The sequence below is a fragment of the Triticum aestivum genome, chromosome 5B (genome assembly GCF_018294505.1).
Source record: "Triticum aestivum cultivar Chinese Spring chromosome 5B, IWGSC CS RefSeq v2.1, whole genome shotgun sequence".
Taxonomy (NCBI): domain Eukaryota; kingdom Viridiplantae; phylum Streptophyta; class Magnoliopsida; order Poales; family Poaceae; genus Triticum; species Triticum aestivum.
In genome coordinates, this window is record NC_057807.1 from 348,678,535 (window position 1) to 348,703,319 (window position 24,785).

Below are 24,785 nucleotides of genomic sequence, written 5' to 3' on the forward strand. Positions count from 1 at the left end.
CGGCGTGTCCCACTACGTGCTTTGGAAGAGACACGCATCAATCTCAACAGACCCTGATGCGTCCACATTATTTGTTTCTGAAACAAATAGCAGCTCTCCGATGTAGTAAGGAGAAACCAAGAATGACAGAGCATCCTCGTGTCAAACTCAACACACCCTGGCATTTCTCCATTGTTTGATTCAGAAACAGGCAGAAACAACTGCTATATATCTCTAAATTTATTTAAGGTTGTTTCTCTTATTTCTATTCTGATGTGCATGCATCTTCCCTTGCTATCTTCCATACACATATGTGCTACAACCATGCCATTTTGTCCTGTAAGTGTAACAAAGTAGTCTTCATGTGCAAAGAAGCAAAGGGCTTTTATGAGGCTATGCAATCATGCTACATGTTAGTTGGAAGTCCAATCTCGGCTTGATTACCGCTCTTTAAGCAAAATTATTAGTAACAGATCTTATCCTAGATGATTCTTGCTTGAACGATTTTAGAAGCACAACTATCAGTATGTGCACTTTATAAATGCAAGTCAGAATGCAGATGCTGAAAAAATATTTTGGAAATTATACATTATTCAGTCTCCCAGTTTGTGATTTGCTTTTTGTTTATGTTGTCCAGAAATGTACAAAGGACTGACATGTGTTATCTATAGCATGTCCCCTTTGTCTGAATGTTCAACTAGAAGAGTTACATCTCATTTGGCAAGGAGCACTGCAATAATACATGCAACTCTTCACAGCTACTAGCATGAAGTTGCACTCAGTCTCTCGCATGGACTAAAGAGTTATTGTCGGTATGTATCACTGTTTAATTTTTACAGTCTATAGGTTTATTTATATGGCAAGTATTGATCTCAAGGACAACATTGTTGTAACTACTGTCACCCATTCAAAAATTTCTTTAGAGGAACTACAGGTATTTTGCTGACCTGAGCATTGAAATAATGAGTACAAAAGGTTCAGGGCATATGCGAATGATTGAAGTTTTATATTTGCGGACAAGGGAGAAACGCTTAAAATTAGAAAGGCAGAGTAGAATTTTATACTCTGTTGTTGCAGTGTGGCTTTTGGGAATCCTTAGCACGATTATCCCAGAGGTGAAGCTTAGACACCGCCGTGGATTTGTCTGGCTATGAATCATGGTCATGAAATACGTTCATGTTGTTCCCTTTCCAGATGCTTTAGAACAGACAAGCGATGATGCTGGAATAAGAGGTTCTCGATTCCCTTTTATGTCATAGTTCATACTACAACACACATATACTGCAGCCTCTTAAATTATAAAATTATTGTCTCTTAGATTATAAAATTTCATGATATCAAATTGTACGTACTGCAAAATTTCTCCTTTTTACTGCCTGCTTGATTGTATAGATAGAATAACTAGATAATGATGCTCCATGCATTACTAGAGCTGTTGATAGCTTGTCCACCTAGATTATTTTACACTCCCTTCTTAGGAGAATTTAGCTTAGATATTTAGGTGCAACGCATGTACTGCGAAGCGAGATATTTAGTTTGTTTTTCTTGGGTAAACCATACTCTCGACATTCCAAAACCTCTACTACTAAAGGTACAATTTGGTTATAAAAAAACTATGCATGCGCTAATATTTTATACATTTAGGTTATGCCATGGTAGTACCATATGCACCAGAGTAATTTAAATTACAGTTTTTCTATGAGCTGTACTATTTTGCAATAATAGTACAGAAATAGATTGCAGGCATCCATGGCCGGATTTGTGATTTCTTATTCAAATAAGTTTTTTTTCTAAAACCAATCTATTATTCAAGGAGTCTGAATTCATATTATATTGTATTACTAAATAATGCCTAACTGTAAAATACCAGTAGCAGTTTTTCAAAAAAACATGGGTTACTAAGATATTATCAATGTGTTTATTCAAGCCAAATACTGCATGTCCATGGTCCATAGAGACTGCATGTCCATGGTCGCAGGGATGAGGGTAGCCGGTCTGCTCTTCGAGCATGCACTTAAGATGGAGCTTAAATCTCTGCACATGTGGTGCCTTTTTCGGTATGCTGGAAGATTGGATGAAAGCAGTACTGATCCTTTAGGTATTTCCAAATTATAGACGATGGCACGTTGGGGCTCCATACGCATACAACATTGCCGACTATGGCCTGGATGTGAGTTGTTTTCCGGACCATCGAAGATTGGTAATTCACCTTCTTCGCCTGCAGTGATGATAATAATTTGATATGTATCTGATCTATATTTCTCTCCTATTCAGGACTGGAACTCTACAATACAGTTTGCTTTTGATAATTATTGCTGGTGGATTCTAAGTTCTAACTCGAGACTAAATTCACGTATTCCCCACTTGGAAGATGGAAAGATGGGATGCTCCATGGAGTCCGCCGGCTTCCACCGTCTGTTAATCACAATCCTGCTACCAACAACTCTTTCCTGTTTTAGTAGCTCTGTCCTTTTGAAGACCCCAGCAAAGACAAAGAGGGTAAAATTTTTTTGTTAATGCTGCAAGAGATAGAGAATTTGTTTTGTAATGAAGCAATACTTGCTATTGATGCCCTTCTAAAGTAAAGTGGGCTTGGTAGAGTGATTATTAGATGCTGGAATATTTGGACCCATATAAATGATAAGATCTTCATAAATGTTGCTCCTTATATTCCAAGATGGTGCAGAAATCTCAAGGAATGCTTCAAGATCATAGAATATAGATAAAAACATCACCTCTACTGTAAAAATTGAAGCGAAAATCTATTTCCTGTTGTAATGCAGATGATGTTATCTGTGTTTTCTGGCTGATTCTTCCATGATTTTACTACTATGCTTCATTTATTCAAAATTAAAATTCTTCTGACTTTGGTACATGGCCTACTTGCATGGAAGATTAATCCAGTACTGCATTGGCGACAAAATATACTTTATATAGCAGGTCACGTCTCATGACAATATGAAGCCACATGTACTTAGTTTGTGCTCTGCAGTTTCTGAATGAGTTAGCATTATTGGAGTTTTACTTAACTTAAATAACGTAGCCGTTCTGTAACGAAAATATTTCTTATTCCCGTGGATTTGCAGAAAACTCATGGTGAAACCTCATCTTTCATTGATATACTAATTACGGACTCCCCATAAATTTCAAATGTTAATCAAAGTAAATAAGACCACCCGTCCATCGTGCAGGATCCAAGTTCTAAGGTACGTACAGATTATTCCTATTGCCTGCCAAAGAAATTGTTCTTTCTCTATTTATCATCTCCTTATAATAGTTCTTTTGATCTTCCCTGTCTTTTTTCACTACAAAAAGTCGTGCATCTTCCCCATCTTTTTTTTGTTCCAACCAACCTCCAAGTCCATAGTTTTCGTCAACATGATATACTTTTATTGGATCCGTGTGCCTAAGGAATGGTAAGCCTGGAGGATGTTGTTGAGGCATGACTTGGTCAGAGAGTCTGCCGGAGCTAAGAAGCAGAGGTACTTTTTTCTTTGTTATTTCTGATTCGTTTTTCCTAGATACTTTTGTTATGTTTCTCATGTTCTAGGCTTTAATCCCACTTGATTTATTTCATGGATCCTAACTATAATTCATATTTCTCACAATGTACTGTTTCTATACTGAACAAACACTTCATCTATATATGGCACTTGAATCTTTCACACTGAATCCGAAGCCATTATATATGTAGAAAGTATTTCCGGATGATTATGGATAAATGAGAGCTTGGTTGCACAAACCAATTCAAGTATTCCTCATAGATTACCAGCACCGTCACTGTCCACGTCCACTGCTGTTTATGGAGCACATAATTAAGATATGCCGGCCTAACACCACTGAGTTTCCTCGATCCTGAACACTCCTTTCCAGCTCGCAGCGGGGTAGTCGAACTTGACAAAAACACTGAGGGTGTTTTTAGCCAGGTACTTCTTACCAAGCTAAACCTGTGAAGGATGTCACCTCCACCGTCTGGCACCACGCCGTCGTCTCCACCCAGGAGTCCAGGCAGTTTCACTTGCAAGCACACGCTGCTGAGCCCTGTGACGTCGCTGGACCTTCCGGGCTCCCCTGCCCAGCCGGCAAAAAAGATCAGGCGCCCTGGCGTTGCACCCGCTGGAATATGGAAGATGAAGATCTAGCAGCTGACAGAGCAGACCAAGCAAGACAATCTCGCTGTCCTGGAGATCCCAGCCTGAGCAGGCCGAGCCGGCTGCTCTGTAATAGGTAGGCTTTATGATCTTTGGTCTGTAGTAATGTGCACCTTTTTCCTTTTCTTTCCTGAACTTGCTTTGCATGATGTTTGACTCCTGCACTCTGGTTTCGTTATTCGATAATGGAACACGCGGGGGGGGGGGGGGTGGCCTTCCTATTGTTCTAAAAAATCTCACAATAGCAACACCGTCACTATATGTGAATTTTCATTCTTCTCTTTCAAAATGCATTCCTTTTGCATGCGAATTGAGGGGATCATACGATGGCATAAACCTGAACGACGAGGAATTTATTAGCCACTGATATGGAATTTCTTGACAAAGATATGCCAAAAGGCAACAGAAGTCATAAAAATTGTTGAATGTATTAGCATGTGATAAGGTAATCGTTGATATAGAGGTGGTTGTATGAAAAATCTCAGTTTTATCATGTGTTGCGGTAACCATAAATATCTTCTTATTACCTCATAATTGTTGCAGCACACTTTGATACAATGAACATCAAGTAAGTAAACTTAGGTTCTTCATGCAAGAAACAATAGTGAGCATGTCAGCAATTTCAAGGAAATTGGAATAAGGGATGTACTCACACTCACATTCCAATGAGTTGGCCTCTTGGCCGTATTTGATGCAACACATGAATTACATTAGTGTATAGCTAACTTATCAACAGTATTACGCCTTTCACTTTTGTTTTCATTGTGTTATAGTTCTAATCAAATTGGGAAGTCGTGTCCTTCTGTCGTAAAAATAATTAATTTGCACAACTGTTGTACGTACCTACAATTTATAGTCCCCAATACAAAGTGACTTGAAATTGGTGGCATGCTAATCTTCTCGCCATTACTTTTGTGTTCTCTTACTAGCCTCAATTAGTCCAAAGGTTTTAAAAAACATTCTCTCCTTCATAATATCTAGAACCATTGGGATATACCTTATTATTTGTTTAGAGATGGAGATTGCATTTCCTAATGCTATTCTTTTCTTATCTACAAAGTTGTTTCATATCAAGTTCTATGTTTAAGGAATACTCCACACATTTTGTTCGAAGTTATGATTTAAATCAAGTGTATGTATAGATTAATTACCAATGGTCCTTATATAATTTATAATTGAACTTCGAAAACCAATTACTGGAAGCCCAACTAATGGATTCCATCGGGTCAATTTACTTTTCCCATAAAACTTCTCCCGTTTGAATTAGATAGATCTGGCATGTTTCATTGCATGCTACTGTTAAGCTGCAGATTTCTCTTTTTTTCGAATCAGATCTCTCTGTTTTCTGAATGGTATAAATCAAAATTACTATATTTGTTAACCATGTCCTCAATCAATTTTTTTTGTAGAGCTGGGTTGCAATTTCTATAGACTACCGACTATTTAATATGATTGTCATTTCATATTATAAGAACTACAAATACAATGTAGAGGGTAACATGCTATTATAGAAGTAGCCCGTGCGGTCAAAAACCAAGCATGTGCATGAAACGAATGTAGAGGGTATACAATGTGTATTATAATTATTATTTCAAACTTTATTTTTTAGAAATATTGCATGGAACCAATATTAATGAAACTATAGCTCACAAACATCTATCAAAATATTGACAAGCCCGTATGGACGCACGGGTTGACGACTATACTGGAAGATGTAATTATTTCTCTCAGTTCATAGTGCTTGACTAGATGGCGTCTTCCTACGTATAGAATGAATAGATGCAACCATGGACGTTTAATTATAATATGCAACGCTAGATAGAAAATTAAGGTCCAGTGTAGATTAGTAGTATTCTACCACATGAAAATATATGCGCGTCTATTATTTTTATGTTCTTGTGACAATCACAGAACCTTTACTGGAATGCATCATTTATGTGAACATTATAATGCTTATTTGTAATGATGATCTAATTCCGCATGATGATCACGAAAAGGTAGCAGCTGACGTCATAGCCATTTATGTTGCTTCTATTAGGTGTGGCTGACAAAGACGGGGGGCGATTTGTGCACGCGAAAGTCCCTTAAAATCGAGACAAATCCTTCGTTGGAACCATCTCGGTGTTCTTCGCCAGCTTCGTTGCATCGAGCCTGTGTATATACTATTGGATCTTGAAGCCCAAAGTCATTTTCTATTCCCATGATTATTTAGCAAATTTAAAAAACATTGTCGATTATATTATATGTATATTGTTGGGTAGTAGTTTTTCCCACTAGATCTGAATATTAGGAAGGATATATCTTGTAGCTGGTCAGATTCAAAATCATGTCATAATTTCTTTTCTTAAGGGCCTAATGATTGTTGTTGTTGTTTCCTTTCAAAAATTGAAACTCCTTGGTGATTATTGTAACTATCATAATTGTACTAGCAAGATTATCAGAATAACTAAGCAACTATTTTAGACTCGCCTTCTATGCCAAGCTGGAAAATTGACATGTCTTATGATTATATATGCATCCATTATTTTTCTTTGAAATGCCAGTGGCAACGCATCCATTACATGTTTTAAGTGATTTAAGATCTTCGGCGTGAAATTTTCATTACATATATTGTTTGTGTAGGATGGGTATGAGTTAAGGACGCGATTTTTATTATACTTGCTAAAACATCGTGGGAATGAAGCTAAAGGCAACTTTCCTGATAGTGCGAAAGAATTTCTTAAGTGCATCATCTAGATATTGATAGTTTTGTAATACATATTTAGTTGGAACATCGCTCAGTTTGTTACATGGACATGTCGTTAATCTTTCTTTTTGTTATCAATTTACATTGCAAAAAATGGACTTCAATTATTCAATAATTGTGTTTGTGTTATATTGTTTGTACAGTGATTTAACATGTAACTCTTGCATACTATTTCAAGAGCCCGTGGCAACGCACGGGCACTCTACTAGTAACTAATTAAGGCAGTTTGCGTATGATTAACCCAGCGGCGTCTCTAACTCGTATTGCTCTACACCGTCATGAAACAGTAGTGTCAGGGCCGGTCCTGAGATTTCAGGGGCCCGGGGCAAGACACTAGAAGGGGGCCCTAAAGCCACATAAACATAGTATTTTTTTTCTATTTCAGTTGCAAATAAATACGCGATCCGCTATAATTTTGTTGCCTTGTCATCTCAATTATTCAAAAACATTGGGTCATAAACATTGACAGTAAAAGTTGTTGCTCTTGTCAATCAACACCTTTATTACTAGGTGAATAAGTAACAGTTTGGTGCTTACTCAATATATTATCATCCTACGAATTTTCGTTAGGTTGTTCCTCAGCAGTAACTAAAGCTAGGTCCTCTGAATTCCGAGCAGTAGAAGTATTCGTGTCTGCTCTAACAAACCGTCTATGCTCCTTTTGAGGACTCAGTCAACTCACATGCCTGTTTTTATTCTCATTACCAGATGGATACTAGCAATCTTACTAATTACTACTCCCTCTGTCCCATAATATAAGAGTGTTTTCGACAGTATGTCGAAAACACTCTTATATTATGGACGGAGGGAGTAGCACACAAACATATGATAGTACTCCCTTTGTTTCTTTTTAGTCTGCATATAAGGTTTGATCAAAGTCAAACTTTGCATAGTTTGACTAACTTTATATTAAAAAATATCAACATTCATAATATGAAATCAACATTTTCAGATGCACCACAAATGTATTTTTATATTATATACGTTTAAGTATTGTAGATGTTCATATTTTTTAATATAAATTTGATCAAACTTTGTGTAGTTTGACTTTGACCAAAACTTATACACGGAGTAAAAAGAAACGGAGGGAGTACAAGAAATTAAAAACACTATGATTAAATAAAAAAATGCTAAGAAAGGTATGGAGCAAGGTACTTGATGGCTACAAAATTAAAAATTGCAAAATATTGCTGATGCTTACCAGTCACGAAGAGTTTTCTTCTTTTCTAATCCCAGGCAAAACAAGAAATCAGGGTTTGAGAATGAGATATGTATGATATTGACCTTCACGAATGAATGAACGATCTGGCGATACTATCAAAAGAGAGGATTTGCGTTGAAGAAATGGTTGATGATAATTTGGGAACTCGCAATACCTTCTTCCAACGCGCCCTGCAGCCGGAAACCTTAATTAGACGGCCTCCTACATATCTCTGGGGCGTTGTCAACCTTGGCAAGCCTGAGTCTCGGGCTGATTTGTTGCCAATGGGGAAGACATGGAATAAAGGCGAGAAGATTGCGCGTGCGACAAGCCGCGAAGTAATCGCTGTAACCTTTTTTCCCTTTCCTAAGAATCGATCGATCGACCTGTTACATGGCTGAACATTACGCACGCACAAGGAAACAGGTCATCAGGGGGCCCCTTCGTACGCGGGGGCCTGGGGCGGCCGCCCCCTCTACCCCCCACCCCCCAGGACCGGAATATAAAGCCGGTGAGACCCGTCCTGATGGATGGCATTCACAAATCACAAAGTATCTAATCCCCCTCCCCCCATTTTCAGGTGGGGATGGGGTAAATGCTTTGTGATTTTGTGAATACCACGTGTCATCTATCAGGATGGGTCTCACCTGCTAATCCGTGAGACCTGGTCTCATAGAATTCTTTTCCCTCAGAACCGGTCCTGAGTAGCGTGTACGTATATGTCATGCATATGCAGATATGCCCTTATCTGCATCATATCATTGCTCTTTTTCTTTTGTTGCAATCAACATCATGCCTTTGTTGTACTCAAACAAGGTACTGGAAATTTAGAACGATCTTTTAATTTATGTTTGATCCTTTTGTTGGATCCTTTTGATCTACACTCTTCATCTGCGGCGGTTGCTGTTCTGGTGCGTTGGTTCCATGGGGCCTTAGCACGACGACTTTTCGACTGTCTACTACAATAATGTTAACCGGCTCTGTCGAGGGAGGGGCGATGACAGCGGTGCGCCTTCGGCTCGCTTCAGTGCTTGTAGTCATCGCTAGGTGGTCTACGATTCTGGATGTAATTTTTATTATTTTTAGTGTCCGTTGTACTACCATGATTGAAGATGAATAGATTGAAAGTTTTTCCGCAACAAAAAAAAAGAGGAGGGAACAAGTTTTTAAAAGACAAACTATCATTTAGGCCATCAAATTGCTATTTTCTGCGCGGGCAAGAAATATGTTATTGCTCGCGTATCATGACCGTAACACGGTTTTGCACGCCAGGTCATATTTTGCGTGGTAGGGATTTGACTTTTTCCTGGGCTTGTTTTTGAACACAGTAGAGTACTTGTCTTGTTGATGAACGCAAGCAATGTTCTATCCAAGCACAAGCTACCTTATTCAATACTAAGTAGTTATGCATGAATTTCCGGAGCATTTACCTGCATGGACGAGTGACGGGACACGGTCAAAATGCACGTTCTTGGCCTCTTCGTCCATGGTAACTCAAGTACGTACTAGCTCGGAAAGTGAGAGGAAATTATGCGCGGCGCTGGAAGCGGAACATGGACAGAGACACCTGAACAGACCAGCGCCCGTGCTAATCGTAAACTTGAGACAGAGACATTCACTCACTAGATTGCCATCACTAAACACGTCCAGGTAACATCCGCCAAAGGGACAGGTTAGAGAGCTACGCCTACACTGGTAGTACTTCTCTACACATGAGCTACAGTGCTACACTAGTTATAGTACAAAATCTAACAGTCAGAAATCACGGAGGCATCGCTGCGTCATAAAAGGCTTGATCAAGATGCAGATTCATCGGGGGTCGGCGATTGCGCATCGGGCTTCAACGAAACTGAGATTTGGTTGAGTTTTCTATTTTTTTTCGACATAACAAGAGCAAAATTCAAGTCGTCGACCTTCTGGTGGAAGAGCTTCTGCAGATTCTTCATCACCATTATATTCGCTTTCTCTGAACCTTTCAGCACGACATGGGCGATGCTGAACGAATCCCCTTTCTCCAGCGCGAATTGCCATTCATTGGGTGTGAGTGGAACCAGTCCTTGTTCGAAGTCACGGTCGCCTTCACCTCCACATACTCTGCGGCGCCACCCTTAGGCGTGATGACAATGTCATAGGGAAGCCCAGATTCCTTCTCTTCATTCACCCACTTCACATTGCTAGGTCCCGTGCAGTCCACCGAGCGAGCATGACTCTCGTGACCGCGGTCGTCCCCGCGTGAGCGCGCGGACGCCGCCGGCCGGATCTCCATGCTCCGGCCACCCCCGCGTCTGCCGCTCCCAGATCCGGCCTCCACGTCGTCTGCTCCCCCCTTCCCTCCTGCCAGGAATCAGGTGTGGGAGCTGTGCCCCGGCGACCCCGCACCGTCTCTCCCGTCTTCACCGGCAGCTCCCCATCGGCCACCCTCAACGCTGGTCCACGCCCCAGCGAGCGCGCTGTCGCCGCCTTCTGCTGAGATGTCTGCTGGCTCCGCACCGTGCGTCGTCCCGCAGCCAACCCCGTCTGTTGCTCGATCCCATCTGGATCGGGCCCCGCCGGCGCTGGGCTGCTCCGTCCATGCTGTTGGCGGGTCAGGGAAGGTGCCCGTGGTGTCTCCGAGCAAGTTGGTTGCCCCTGTGCGTGCGCCCGTGCGGCTGCCCGTGCGGGCCTCTGCTGCGTCGATCTGTGTCGTGGAGGGCCCGGTGGGGATTTGCTCTCCCGTCGCCGCGCCACCGCATCTCGGCTCGGGTCGGCCTGAGCCCGAGTCATGGACCTCTCTCGCCGCTGACGACGACGACGACGATGAAGAGGAGCTGGCCCCTATGACACCGCCTGCTGCCAAGGCCTCGGCCCCGGCCGCTGCTCTGCCGGACGTGGTGGTGAAGGCGAGCAAGGGATGGCAGGAGGTGTTGCCCCGGCGTGGTCCGCGTCGCCCGACGTCGCTAGCCCCTGCAATGGCTCCCCGTCCAATCCCTGCTTGGCTGTACGGTAGATGTTGCAGATGCTTCGCTCCTGGGCATCGTGCGGCCGACTGCAGAGATCTGCTTTGGTGCTCCCGTTGCTTGGAGAACGGTCACCGTGCGCGCGGATGCCGCAATCCTTGGCGTCCTCCAAGTTCTTTGGCATGCCTTGCCATGCCGCCAGTCCTCGGTTCCATGCGCCATCCTGCTCTAGCTTCATGTAAGGGTGCAATGAAATCCGTGCTCCCCTCCAAGGCGCTTCACCATGGGTCTTGAGCGTCTGTCGTCTCTGCTACCGTTGGCTCAGCAACCCCACCCGATATGATGTTGCGGTCCTCTCTGGCCGATCAGACAACATTGTTGCAGAGTTGTCTGGCACGGTTTCAGAGCTTTCTTGAGCGGGCGGAGGCTGCTCTTAGCAGGCTCTCCCTTGCACCGGCTAGGTCATAGACCACTCCGATGTCATGCCCCTCTGGCGTGGAAGATGTTGGCTCTATGGAGGAAGGCAGACAAGAGTTATATGGATGTTTCTCCCCTCGTGTTGAGAACGGTTCATCGTCACTCTCGGGCAAGTCCATTGTCGTGCTTGATGCTCCGGTGTTGCAGGTCATGCCCGAGCTACGAGAGCTATGTCTTAGCCCTGGTTCGCCTCTCTCTGTAGAGCATTTGGAGGTGGTCTCATCGACGGCCTCGTGTGAGGGGCATGTGTTGCCAAAGTCATGTGAGCAACTGGAGGTGCCTAAGTCCATTGCATTGGCGGTTCATGTGGTCGATGAGGTTGCGTCGGTGATTCCTTTGGTTGAGGTTGTTGATGCGGTCAGTGTGTTGATGCCTGCTCCTGGCGGCGTCTTGGTTGATGACAACGAAACTAAAAAATTCAATGAGTTTTATGATTTTCTTGACAAATGGGTGGCTCATCAGCCGGTATCCAGCAAGACAAGTGACCCTCCAAAGAAGAAGTCAACTAAGGAGAAACCAAAGAAGAAGAAAAACAAGAAGTGTGGCGCCATCCGAAAGGCGTCTGTGGTTCCATGATGTAGGGTGGTCATTTTTCATTGGTGTGCTCACTAGGAGTTTCATTGTGTTCTACAAGTATTGAGGGTTGCGGTTGTTGCTTGTTTAGAGGGCCGCTTGATGTGTTTCGTATTTTGCGAGTAGTCTGTATTTGGGAGTCTGTATCGATTTTCACCCGGTTTTCCATAAATTAACCGGGCAACTCTCTTCTTCTTAATTAATCGATGAGGCAAATATTTTTGCCACCGTTTCGAAAAAACATTGCTAGGTCCCAGCTGCCCGGCAAGGTGTTGGTGTACCAGCTTCACCAAGCCTGCCGGTTCTTAACCGCTCATCTGGCTTGTGAACTGTGGCATTACCAGGCGTGCCAGCTCCTAACTCGCTTCCATCTTCTGCAACATCAGCGAGTTTCTCATCAACATCGGTTAGCTCAGTTTCATCAATCAGACTTGGTGAGCTTCCTGCTTCCAAGTCCAAACAAGCAGGCTCATCATCAACTTCAATCGTACTCTGTACGCCTAGCATATGTTCTGTTGTTGAATTCTCTTTCACGACATGATCCCCTTCAACCTTGATGGGAACTGAAGTATCTTCCATGGGTCCACACACGACAGGCTTGCTAAGCTCTGATGAAGATGCAGTATCATTCACCTTTATCTCTTCCTGGCTTATGTAAGAGGTTTCAAGATCAGGTGCTGTTTCAGGATTATTCGGTGGGTGGCTTTCAATGATTCCTGGGTTCTTGTTACGCTTGAGGGGGCGTCTGGGTTCATCCGGAGGTTGGAGTTCAGCTGTTGGGGAACTAAATATTTCCTCGGCGACAAACGATGAAGAAAAGGACCAAGCAGGTTCCTGTTCAGGTAACGGAGGCACCTTCTGATTATTGACAATAAAAAACTCAATTTGTTCCACTGCGGAGCCAGATTCTGACATGGTTTTGACCATGTGAAGAAAATTTGCGAAGTGTAGATCAACAGATCCATCAAAGAAAAGTTTAGAAATTTCCAGAAGAATCGAATGTGAATCAGCTTCTTGAGTAGCATATAAAATATTTCCCTGGAAATGAGTAACAAATAAAATCAATTTCAAAACCGATAATGTTACTTAGCGAAAATCTGAAAGTTTCGATGCAACGCGTCGAGCATGTCCATAGATAACAGTAAGGTCGACATCAAATGTTATTGCTAATAAATGCAACGTAAGATCATGGCAAGATAATTTATATCGCTATTTTCCAGCTGTACAATATATTAGGGGCTGAGAATATATCTAAAATTTTCAGGAGAGTGGTTTTTCTACACCCCAGCTTGGTGTTTTCAGGTGTCCTGTGAGATCTTTAAGAAATATTATCCTACCAGCATGCATAAAAGATGGGATAAATGATGACGGTGAGTCGGTACTAACTATAATAAACACTGAAAGAAAGTCAGATACTAACCTGTAAAAGACAAGAGCATTCAAATCTTCCCTCACAAGAACTATCACGTCCTTTCAGCATATACTTGTAGGATAACTTCTCAACAACAATAACTTCAAGACTGCTAAGCTTCGTGGCCTCATTTTGCTGAAATTTATTGTAAGTATCTCTATGCATCTTGTAGATGTAACGTTGCATATATGGTAAAAGCCAATTAAGTAAACTAGCCTTTCCTCTGTTGTTCCCTGTACCAGAATGCATTGGTTCTCGGTACACAACCTGTGTGAAGGTGGCAATTGTGGATGAGAATCATACTCCCTCCGTTCGGAATTACTTGTCGCGAAAATGGATGTATCTAGACTTATTAGGAGTACAACAAATGGTTGATCTAAAAATCATCCAACAAATGGACACTAGCTATCACAAATTGACTTGAATACATATTGAGCATATGCTCCTACTTCCTTCTGATAAGCTCAACATTTGAAGGGTCATTGAAGTAAATATGCATGTGTAACTGCGCAACTGGCAACACAACGAGGACCATATACCTAATATGGTAATATTCTGTAATTTATTGGAAAAATCTAAACTCGTGAGATTAAATGATGAATGAGGCTTATGGTTTTCTATCATCATTACTCAACACATTGTATTAGTCGGTCACAAACAGATTTAATAAAACTCAAACAAGATTAAGATCGCTGGGTTCAGGCAAAAGAATGAGCATATATTGTGCAAACTCACACTGAAGTCTCAGTAAGATTTTGGGAGTAAAATACTAAATGTAAAGGAAAATTCAGCAGGAGAGTTAGATTTTTTGCAACTCCATTTACTTCTGAATTCTAAAAAGATAGAAAATAAATTTGGTTCAACTTAAGGCACACAAAATTATTTGAATTTTTTGCTAGGATACTTAGTATTCCTTCTTCACAATTTTATACTGAACGTTGAACTTCACAATATCCTGATTTTGCACTCTGTATGGGAACTCAACTAAAATACCAGAAAAAGGAAATATGCAATACAATATACAAGCAAGAATGCCACTTATCAGAATATCGATTCGGTCATGTGATACGATCTAAACAGTTTGGACTGATTCTAAGATTCTAGTCAATAGAATCTATGATTTACGATTGTGACAGCTATGATCATATGATTTGAGATCTTATGCATAGAGTTCCGATCCAATTCATAATCTACGATTTCGACAACCTTGTACAAGATTTTTATTACCTTAGAAAGTGCCGGAATACCTATAATGTTCATCAATGCAGCAACCCTCCCATCGAGTTTTTGTTTGTCATCAAGAGAAAGTTCACCAAATTGTATAAATTCGACCTCACGAGTGTTCTGAAATTGCTGCTTCAGTTCATCATCATCTGCCCAGCAAACAAGACCAAAAGATGGATGGAGGGACACCCATCTGTGACCCAGGGTTGGCAATACCATTGTTTCCAACTTCTGAAGAGATTCTTTCAAGAACAAGATATCGTCCATCTTATAACTTCCAGAATGGAGATCATTAACCCATCTCACAAATACACGAAACACCTATATAGAGTGCCAAAGTGGATTTAATAATGTAGACGAAATCGTCTAGCAGAAAGCCCTAAGCTACCATAAATTGTAAATTTTTTGGTCCCCGAGGGAGTAGAATCATATTAAGGCTGAAACTGCCAACCCTACACTATGCAGGTTTGGTATTTCGTGCATGAAAGACAACTTACATGATTGGCTACTTGTGAAGGCAATGCAACACTTGATAGCCGGAGCAGTATCTCAAGGTACTCAGATGTCGTTGGTATCTTTGGTACACCACACGTCTCAGTAAAGAAATCATGGAGGCTTGGATAAGCCACAGACAACATCTTTCTCAGAAACATATTCCCCTTCATTAAAATGGATGCATATATCTTTTCACAACAGCCTGTTGGGTCATGCCAATACAAATCATTTGAAGACATAAATCTCCCGGTTACAGAATTAGTTGATGGTGAACCATGCAGTGGTGTAAATATAGAGCAGCGTGGTAGGAAATCGCGTTTAATGTTGATCTCTCCACTAGCGGCACCTTCTGACATGAAGGTGTAGAATTTGCACATCTGGTCCATTCTGAAGAAAATGCAGGTAAAGAATTGCATGATTATATGGAGCTATGGAGAAATAGAAACAAAATATATATCAAGTATGTACTCCGTCAGTCCTAAAATATAATACGTGTTTAACTTTTCAGAGTATATGCCATAAAAGTATCTTATAAGAAAAATGCAACAATATTGTTCTTACATACCCGATTCATATACTTTCACAAATATTAGTGGTCAAAATTTCAAAGTGTTGACAGCGCACATTATAATGTGCATTTATATCTTGGAAAATGGAGTGCCATGTAATGTTGTTGGATAGCTGCAAATATGTAAGAATATAATTGTCCTTATACAGTTTAATCCACATTCTAAACTTGCATAGCACATAATATTTAATGTTAACTTTTGTGACATAATATTTATCTAATGTTACAGCTGAAAATGGAGTGCCATGTAGCGCACATTACAATGTGCATTCTAAACTTGAACAATGGCGAATAGTTTTGAAATGTCAAGATAACTAGATAAGTAATATCTGGTGTTTGACAAAAATAGGCAAAATCTGATGGTCAAGCAAAAAATAAGTAATATCTGGAAATGTCACCGCATGTTCTAATTTATAGATAACATAACTTACCTTGGTGTGAGACAATACATTATTAGAAATTTAATGAAATAAATCACTCCAAAATAAACCTCATCCCACCTTATCCTTGGTGTGAGACAAGATAAAAGTTACTCCCTCCGTCCCAAAATGTAAGACGTTTTTTTGACACAGTGTCAAAAAAACGTCTTACATTTCGGGGCGGAGGGAGTGGTACATTATTAGTAACTACTAACTAGTAGTAACATTTTTCTGTTGTCCAAACAGTAGATGGAGACACCCCATACCTTGCACTAAAATTAGCTTGTGATGCTATCCAGTGATTGAGGATCAATAAAGCGTCACTGTGGGATACTGTTGTCTTGAATCCAATATCCTTCCTAAGTAATGTGCTTGATAACTATTCCACAGGAACAAGGTAAGACATTATGATGAAAACACAATATAGTTTGGCAAGGATAAATGACTACCAAGTACTAACCAGTGGTTTAGCATATGGGGCGACGCTGCCAAGAAGAGAGCGCACATTTTTAAAATCACAGAATAGATCTCTTGCGTAATGGAGGTCCTTATCCATACTCGATGCTATCCACTTGAAGTTTCGCAGACACTTCATAAAGGAAGAGTCAACTTTTCTCTTTTCACCACAATCTGTTGCATTTGTGAGACTCCTAGATTTTGTACTATAATAATCATTCCAGTATTTGTCTAGAACCTTCAGAAGATATATACAATTTTCTCGCAAATTCTTTGAGGTGAGTGTTGATAACATAGTCATCAATTCTGGTGACTCCCAGTCATACACAATATAAGGTGTTCCAGGTATACCACCTTGGAAGGGAGTACCATTTTGACAGTCATCAGCCTCAAATACATTCTTCTCAACTTCCATTACCTGAACAAAATCAGTCACACCTAACTGCTCGAAAAATTGCCTCCAACTTTGCAATTTGAATTGCAATGAAGCAGAGCTATCATGTGTCAAATAACAAGTGTCAAGTTCAATCCATGCCATATCTACATTCTGAAGGAGCTTGCCTATGTCCACTGAATTTCCATAATGTTTACTCTAGTGAATGGGTACATCAGCTGGGCACTTATAGCCACTGTTCGTAAGTAAGACGGGCATCTTTCGTAATTCTGAGACAATCTCTTCTTTCTCAGGGTTACAGCTTATACAGGGGGGCCGAAGATGTAGCATGATAAAACTCATATATTCTGTCATCATTTTCTCTTCTGGATTAGCATCTGTAGCATTAGGCAATGACACCAGGATGTGATTTTTTATAATGTCATGTCCAGACAACTTCAGCACACCAACTTTCAATAAAATATCTATAAGGTCACTTGTTCTTGTCTCTTCGACAATGTAACTATTTTTGCAGGACATGGGGAGGATGTGTGGGCTCACAATGCGAAGGCTGCTGTACAGAACTGGGAAGCTCTGTATGCTGATTTTGGATCCGGGCGGAGAGTCGAGAAGATCACAATTCAACCATATTGGGCCATCTGCTATACAGCTAAATGAACCATCTGAAAGTGGGATGCATTTCATTTTCCTGAGAGAACATAAAGTATCACTTTCAAAATTTGTTCTCAAGGGAAGATCTCGAGAAGAATGAGACAGCAACGCCGAATGAAGTGTAACAAACCAAGCACATAGCCATTCCAGTCCCAGTGACTCAATGCAACCATCAGTTTGGCAAATAGATGACATAATATCAGTCAAAAATTTCGGTCCATACTCATGTATACCTAAGGCCATTGATAATGTATCAGATACAGTAACATCTTTTGATAAATATCCAAGGTGAAGATGTTCACGGAGTATGGTATCAGGCAATAGCGTTCTAGCCTGTTCATCCCAACCCCTTAGTGTGTTGCATGGGTGGACCCACTGCAAACTGGAGCCCTCCAAAACCATGCAGCGGGTAAGGCGCAACTTGGAAAGGATCAAATGAGGGAGCTGAGAAAAGAACCCATGAACTTCTCCCGGTAGAGGCACAAAACTCATCAAGGCCGTAACAGCTTTTCCAGAGCACTTTCGGAAGCAAGGTAGAGCACAAAAAGATTCTTGAGTACTAACAAATAAAGATGGGAATTCAGACAGCAACCATTGGTCCCATGCGCTATCTGCATCCACTTCTTCTCTAGAAGAAGGCAAAACAAAATCTCCTTGAAGAATGAATTTAAGACCGTAGTTCCTTAGAGGAAGGAAAGCAAAGACAGGTTGTTGCTTCAAATAAGGTTCATACTCTCCATCTTCTGTCTCCTGCAAAGAAAATGCCATAGCTATCTCTGTACTACAGACATCATGACGAACAAGCGAGCTCTGTAATTTCTTAGTAACTACCAACGAGCTCACTGTCTCATTCCCACGTGAAATTTTCACAATGCCATCAGCAAGAGATTTTCTTCTCATTACTAGAAATTTCTCACTGAGCATATTTTTGAATTTGATGCATTTTAGCCTGTGAAGAAACAAGAGCAGAGATGGTTCAAGATCTGAAAACATGGACATGACGGAGCACATACCAGTGCCCTCCCTGAAGTTTGACCTGAAAGGGAGCAAAATACAAGTTTTCCAGGAGGAGCATGCATCGTAGCTATCTTCAGGAGATAATATTCTACTCAAAGGGTTAGTATCAAAAGGTGGAATTGCAGTCGGCAAGATAAAACCAATCTGGCCTTCTGTAATGTCGAATTTCACATGAAACCCATTTGAATGGATCTCTGGAGCATCAGTTACCTGCAAAAGAATGAATATGTATTTGTCAAAATTAGGATAATATGAAACTCAAAGCAGAACACAAAGTCATAAAAGATGGAAAAGGAAAGGTACACATACAGTTAAACTGACTGATGAAACAAGAGATATATGCACTTAAGATGGTAGCCATATATATAATTCAATTGAAAAATAATTCTATTTACACCTACCCGAAATACTGATTTGAATCCAATGCCTTTATTTCCAATATACCCCATGTTTGACCCTTTCTTTGTAGAATTACCAATGTCACACAACGCTCTAATGTTATCAGCAGAAAAGCATGTCTCGTTATTAAGAACAGCAATTCCATCATCCTGAAGAACAAACGCTAATGTTGGTTCGACATCCTTGAGATAAGTGTTGTCATCAGCATTCTGTATCTGAAATATAGAAGAAACCAAATCAATATCTGCAGATACACACCACTCCCAAGCACACAGACGAAATAAAATAAGAGGAATGAATGGGATTAAAAGCATACTAGCTCAAGGATTATGTGAGAGTCCTGGGAATATAGCTCTTGTGAGAGACAATGAAGGGCTCTGCCAAGTCGAGCATGCTGCTTTTTCAGCAAGAAGAAGAAGACGTAATCTTTCTTACACAAGTGTTCTCAGGATTTCCTTGAATACGACCAATATAGTGAGAAGAAGAGCTACGCTGTTCAGCAATTTGTGTATGCACTTCCTCGTACATATCCCCCCCCCTTCAGAACCAGTGCTGATCAAATCGATGTTGCTATTCATTATAGCATCTATTGCTCGTTGTGCATAACACTTCAGTAACGAAATTGGAGCATTGCTAGAACCATTGTAAACGTGTAGCAAGGATAGCAGCTTCACTGCCACTTGAAACGGTGATTGCTGAATGACAGCTTCTAGAAAATGGTCAACAGTGGCTGATGGATCAGGCTAGCTGAACTGAACACATCATCATCTGACCTCTGCTTTCAGTGATTTTAATGCACTGAGATGCAAATATGGATCTATGAGTTATGATGGAACAAGTAGCATAATCATAGGGTGATGATTCCTCGAGATCCTAGTTATTATCTCAACGAAACATGGATTCACCATTTCAATATGTAAACTTATAAAACATACCTTGTCAACTGGATGTTGAAGGCACGGCTCCCTCCAGGTTGCTATAAACTCCTGCAGCTCATCCAAGCTCAGTGTGTATGGTTCTTCATCATGTTTTTGCTTCTTCTTCTTCTTCTTCTTCTTCTTCTTCTTCGGGGGAAGCTTAGACCAAGAGTCCGGGCAATCCCGCAGCTTATGAAAGCTGAAAAGAGATGGTTTTTCCTCATGTTTTTGCTTCTTGATGGGCCGTTCTACCACCCGAAACCAAGAGTCCGGCCAATCGTGGTCGGACATTCCATCATCATCTGAATCAACGCGCATACGAAAGCCCGGGGCCTTCTCGACAGCAATTTGTCCGCCTTGAGTTCCGCAGCCGGCCACGAAACCAAAAGGTGCGGCCGCCGCAGCGGCAACACCACCAGGGGAGCCGGCTTGCTAGCGGAAGCTGGGGCCACGGCCACCGAATCCGCTCCCATCACCAAACACGATCTGGCCGGCATTATCCCTGCCGCTGCCGAAACCAGCGGTTCCACCGCCTAAGCCGACACCGCGGCGGCCGCCGTTTCCTTGTCCAGCGCCGAAAGTCCACGCCATCCCTGCATGCAGAAGGAATCCTCACAGACGATCTAGATTGGGTGGGGATTCGAGAGGGATTGGGGAGAGGACGAGGGAGGAAAGGGGATGCGATAGAGAGGTGGGATTAAGAGTCTTAATTCTTCGGCGATAGTCTCTGGGTTCAGTTACGCAGGGGTTTTTCCTTACAAATTTAAAAACATTATAACTGGGCACTTTTCCAACCCTCTCAGGCTACTATGTACGTTCACGCCCGTCCGATCGGCACTTTTGAAAAATTTCAGCCATTGGATTGGCTCTTAACCGCACATCCGACCGTTTCGTTCGATAATAAACGGGCACTAACCTGGGCTACATGTCTTCGAGGGCCGCTATTCCAGTAAAAAAATCGAAGGTATGGGGTTAATTGGGTCGTCAACCGCACGAAGCCCATGCCGTGTATCAGCCTCGCTCGACCATCTCCTTCCTTGCGCCGCATACCACCCCGCAGCGCCTGCTCCGCTTCCCCAATCTCTCCTCTGGCATCGCCACCGGCAAAAGCGACCTTGAGCGGAGGGCCACTACCCCAATTTCGATCTCGAGTAGAGACGCCCCTCCTGGTGGAATCCACGTGGTGGTCGGCAAGGATAGCGGCGGCGGCAACTACTCTCTCACGCCGCGCTCTAGCTGCATCCTCTCTCAGCGACGTCGTCAACCCCCTTGATCCCTTGTCACCATTCGCGCCTCGGAGATGATGATGATATGTTCCACATCAACCAGTTAAAGGCTACCCCTCTCCTCTTTCTCCGATTTAGAAATCTGAATCCTTCTCTCAAATTCAACGTTCCCCTATTCTTTGCTCCAGGATCTCTTTGTGGGAAGTCTCCCCTCCTTCCCACTTAGTCAAATATGGGACTGGTTACAGAGTCCGAATCCAAGTCCAGTGTCTGCAAAGATCCAGCGACCACGAGGGCACGCAGTTACTCATCTGTGGCACATCTTCTTGTTTTGGATTCGGTCAAAAAAGGGTAGCCTATTTTCATCCCTAGCAATTTCATGTGCATTTGTTGTAAAAAGTCTGTTGTAAAGTGGAACACTTGATTCTTGGGATATTTCTTCTATGAGGATTTAAAGTACCAGCTGTATACCACATTTCCCTTCTGCTGTTAGTTCTGTCATTTTTAAAGATGTCCAATCAGCAGGTGCAATAGAATTTACTTGCAATAATGATTATATGATGATATTACCTTTTCCCCATAATTCGCTATTTACATGGATGGATAAAAAATCTACATGAGGTCTATAGTGTTTGCTTGTCTGACTTTGTAAAGCCATGTCATTGTCAAAAAAAGAGTTAGTTAGATCCTTGTTTGATAACTCTTGCTTTCTAGACTGAATCTATCTACATTGATAATACCACACCAGACATGGCACGAATGGCACAAGAATCCTCCCACTCTGATTTCAAGCACTACGACAGTAAGTCATCTCTCTACCAGTTTTGTTACCTTTGCCTTTGAAGGATATAGAAGCTTTCCTTCTTCTCGATAGAAGTTTGTTTTTTGTAACTGTCCAGGTATTTTCCCTCTCTTTAACAATGATCTAATCCCATGTCATAAATGAGATACATGTTATGCTATGGGAACACATTGATAATATTGTACGACTAATTAATTTCTTTCTTCCTTGCTTCTGCTTTGCAGTCACTTGGTAATGTTTTAGTTGGTCTTGTCCAAAAGAGATATCAAACGATATCATTACTCTACTGTTATTGTTAAATCTTTAAGGTGAAACTTAAGAATTTGATTCTATCTTTGATTATTTTCAATATATGACAATTAGTTTCACTTCACCACAACATAAGATGTTGCAGTATTGACTCACTATACTGCTCCTATGGATTGTGCAAGTCATTTCAATTTAGTTTAGTAGTCACTCCCTGTTTGTAGAAAGCACTTCATAAATTAAATGCCAATATAGCAGCACCATTATTCTCCATAGGGTTTGTATGTTGTATCTAACAACTTAAAAAAGCAAGATCATACAGATTATCTTTTAATAGACATTCTTTAGTAGATTACTGCTAATTTTCAGATATTGCAAAATCATAATATTTGATCCAAAATCATAATATTTGGCTATAGAAAGAGGTCAGGTGTGCGATCAGCTGTCCCAAGAGCTATCTTGATCATTAGAAAGAACAGTTGTGTCATTGTTGCAGTATCTTCTAGAAAAAATACACATGCCTGGTATGCTTAACAAATCTGAATCTTTGCAAAGGGACACATTATGTCATGCTTGTTTCAATGCTAGGAGGAGTGTGTTAATGATGTCATATTCAGAGATCTCTCCTTTCTCTTTGTCTTGTTGCTCTGATAGTATTCGAGTTGTCTATTACTCTATTTTCCCAGAGCTCGTAATAATGGGGCTGACACACTAGCCAGGGCCTAGGATTGGGGTTGACAACACAAACTTTGGAATTTGGTGGCTGACAATTTGGCTAGCTCATCTCTAAACGAAAACTCTGTTTTTGACTAGAATAATCTTATGTCTAAGTAGTATGGCACTTAGATCAAGTACAATAGTGGGCTATAAGCCCGCTTACATGGCACTTTTGCCTATGTGAAAGAGAGAAACAAGAAAAAAGTAAAGGAGTGGGCTCTCATGCAAGAGCTAGGCTCTATGGGTGCTCCTAGATAAAAGTATTTAATGAGAAGAAAGAGATAGAGAGAAAGTGAAAAAAAGTTGTGGGCTTATAGCCAACCTTATAGCCAACTCTATTGCATGAGTAATTAATATTGCCAACTCTTGATGACATGGCATGTCTATATAGCCAGCAGCGGGCTATATTACTAACCATGCTCTTATAACATCTTTGGTGGTAACTCACAGACTTAGAGAGACTTTGATTTTATGAGAAAGATGCCATTTTCTTTTCTAACTATGCTCTTTGTTGGTTAATTGGGGTTTTGATTATATGAGCTGACTTATGAGCAATGCCATTTTTTATCAACTCTACATTGTAAATGATGTATAGTGTTGTGAGTATCAAAACTACAATTTAGGAACCAAATATTGACATTTAGGAACTTGCTGACAAAATGTGTCTATGCATATTTTGAATAATATTGGGTAACTAGACAAACATGATGTGTTACCACTTTATGCAAATTTTGCTTTAAGATTATGCTTCTCAATTAAATTTATGAACATTTCAACCATTTTATTAAAATAATGGACAGGCGCTGCAATGCGCGCCTTTGATGATCTAGTGATTCCCATTGACCGCACGATCCAGCGGCCACCCGCGCGAGGGTGGCCTGCCTCCTGCTTTCCTCTGCTTCGGCTCGCCGCAGTGACGCTAACTCCACCGCGCGACCCTATCCCGTCCGCCCCGGTTCGTTTGGGGTAAAAGGGACAAAGGAGGCGGCCCAGCGCGCGGGCGCAAACGGACTTTTGTCCGTTTTGTGTCCGCTTTCGACCCATCCGCGGCCCAAGTTTGCGCCGCTTTTGGGGTGAAACGAACACCACGGGGACGCGCGGGTCGTCTGTGCGTGTCCTCCCCTGGTCTGCCTGTCGGTGGCACAGGACGGGCCTTTTTCTATCCGCCCCCCTCCTCCCTCCGGCCACATCCACTCCACTCTTCCACACTCTTCCCCTCTCTCCCCCTCGCTGCCGCCGGCCGCCCACTGCCATTGCAGCCGTGCACCTCGGACGCGCGCTTGCCCAGCCCCTTCCTCTCGTCGCCGCCGAGCTACCCAAGCACGGACACCTTGTTTGCGCACCCGCCGGCCGGATTTGGGGCGGATCCGGTCGGTCTTGAGCTCGCCCGGCTGTGGGAGGCTGGGCCGCGCCATGGACTAGCCGGGCACCTTGCCAGAAGGCCATGGCAGGGCCGCAAGGCCACATGCAGGCAGTGGCTCGTCCTCTAGCTGCTCGGATCTGCATCGCCGGTGGTCCGCCGACAGATACGCGAATGGCGGCCGGCCGGGCTTAGTGCTTGCCCAAAAGCTCGTGGGCGCACCATTGCCCCTCATCAAGTGCGACCACTGCCCAAGGGTGGTCATGCGTCGCGTGTCTACAACGCCGGAGCATCCCGGATGGGTGTTCATCAAGTGCTTAAACGATGGGGTATGTGCTCTTTTAGCTTCGGTGCATGTTTTTGCTCTTGGATTAAACTAGTGGTGCTAACTTTAAGTTTTATTGTGTAGACAGGATGCAA

At 42.0% G+C, this 24,785-nt stretch overlaps 2 long non-coding RNA genes and 1 pseudogene across 3 annotated transcripts; 2 read left to right on the top strand and 1 right to left on the bottom strand.

Annotated features, from left to right (window-relative positions):
• Positions 1 to 358: 358 nt before the first annotated feature.
• On the top strand, positions 359 to 4,113 carry LOC123111804 (uncharacterized). Of its 2 annotated transcripts, XR_006454752.1 has the most exons (6): positions 359 to 791; positions 1,907 to 2,179; positions 2,254 to 2,478; positions 3,066 to 3,185; positions 3,391 to 3,461; positions 3,906 to 4,113. It is a non-coding gene; the product is annotated as an uncharacterized lncRNA (long non-coding RNA). The 2 variants fall into 2 exon arrangements; XR_006454751.1 differs by lacking the exon at positions 359 to 791 and having other exon boundaries at positions 846 to 2,179.
• A 5,656-nt stretch (positions 4,114 to 9,769) lies between these two features.
• On the bottom strand, positions 9,770 to 20,605 carry LOC123114778 (protein NO VEIN-like; annotated as a pseudogene).
• Positions 20,606 to 20,991: 386 nt separating this feature from the next.
• On the top strand, positions 20,992 to 21,699 carry LOC123116105 (uncharacterized). The gene is made up of 2 exons (XR_006456938.1): positions 20,992 to 21,342; positions 21,429 to 21,699. It is a non-coding gene; the product is annotated as an uncharacterized lncRNA (long non-coding RNA).
• The last annotated feature ends 3,086 nt before the right edge of the window (positions 21,700 to 24,785 follow it).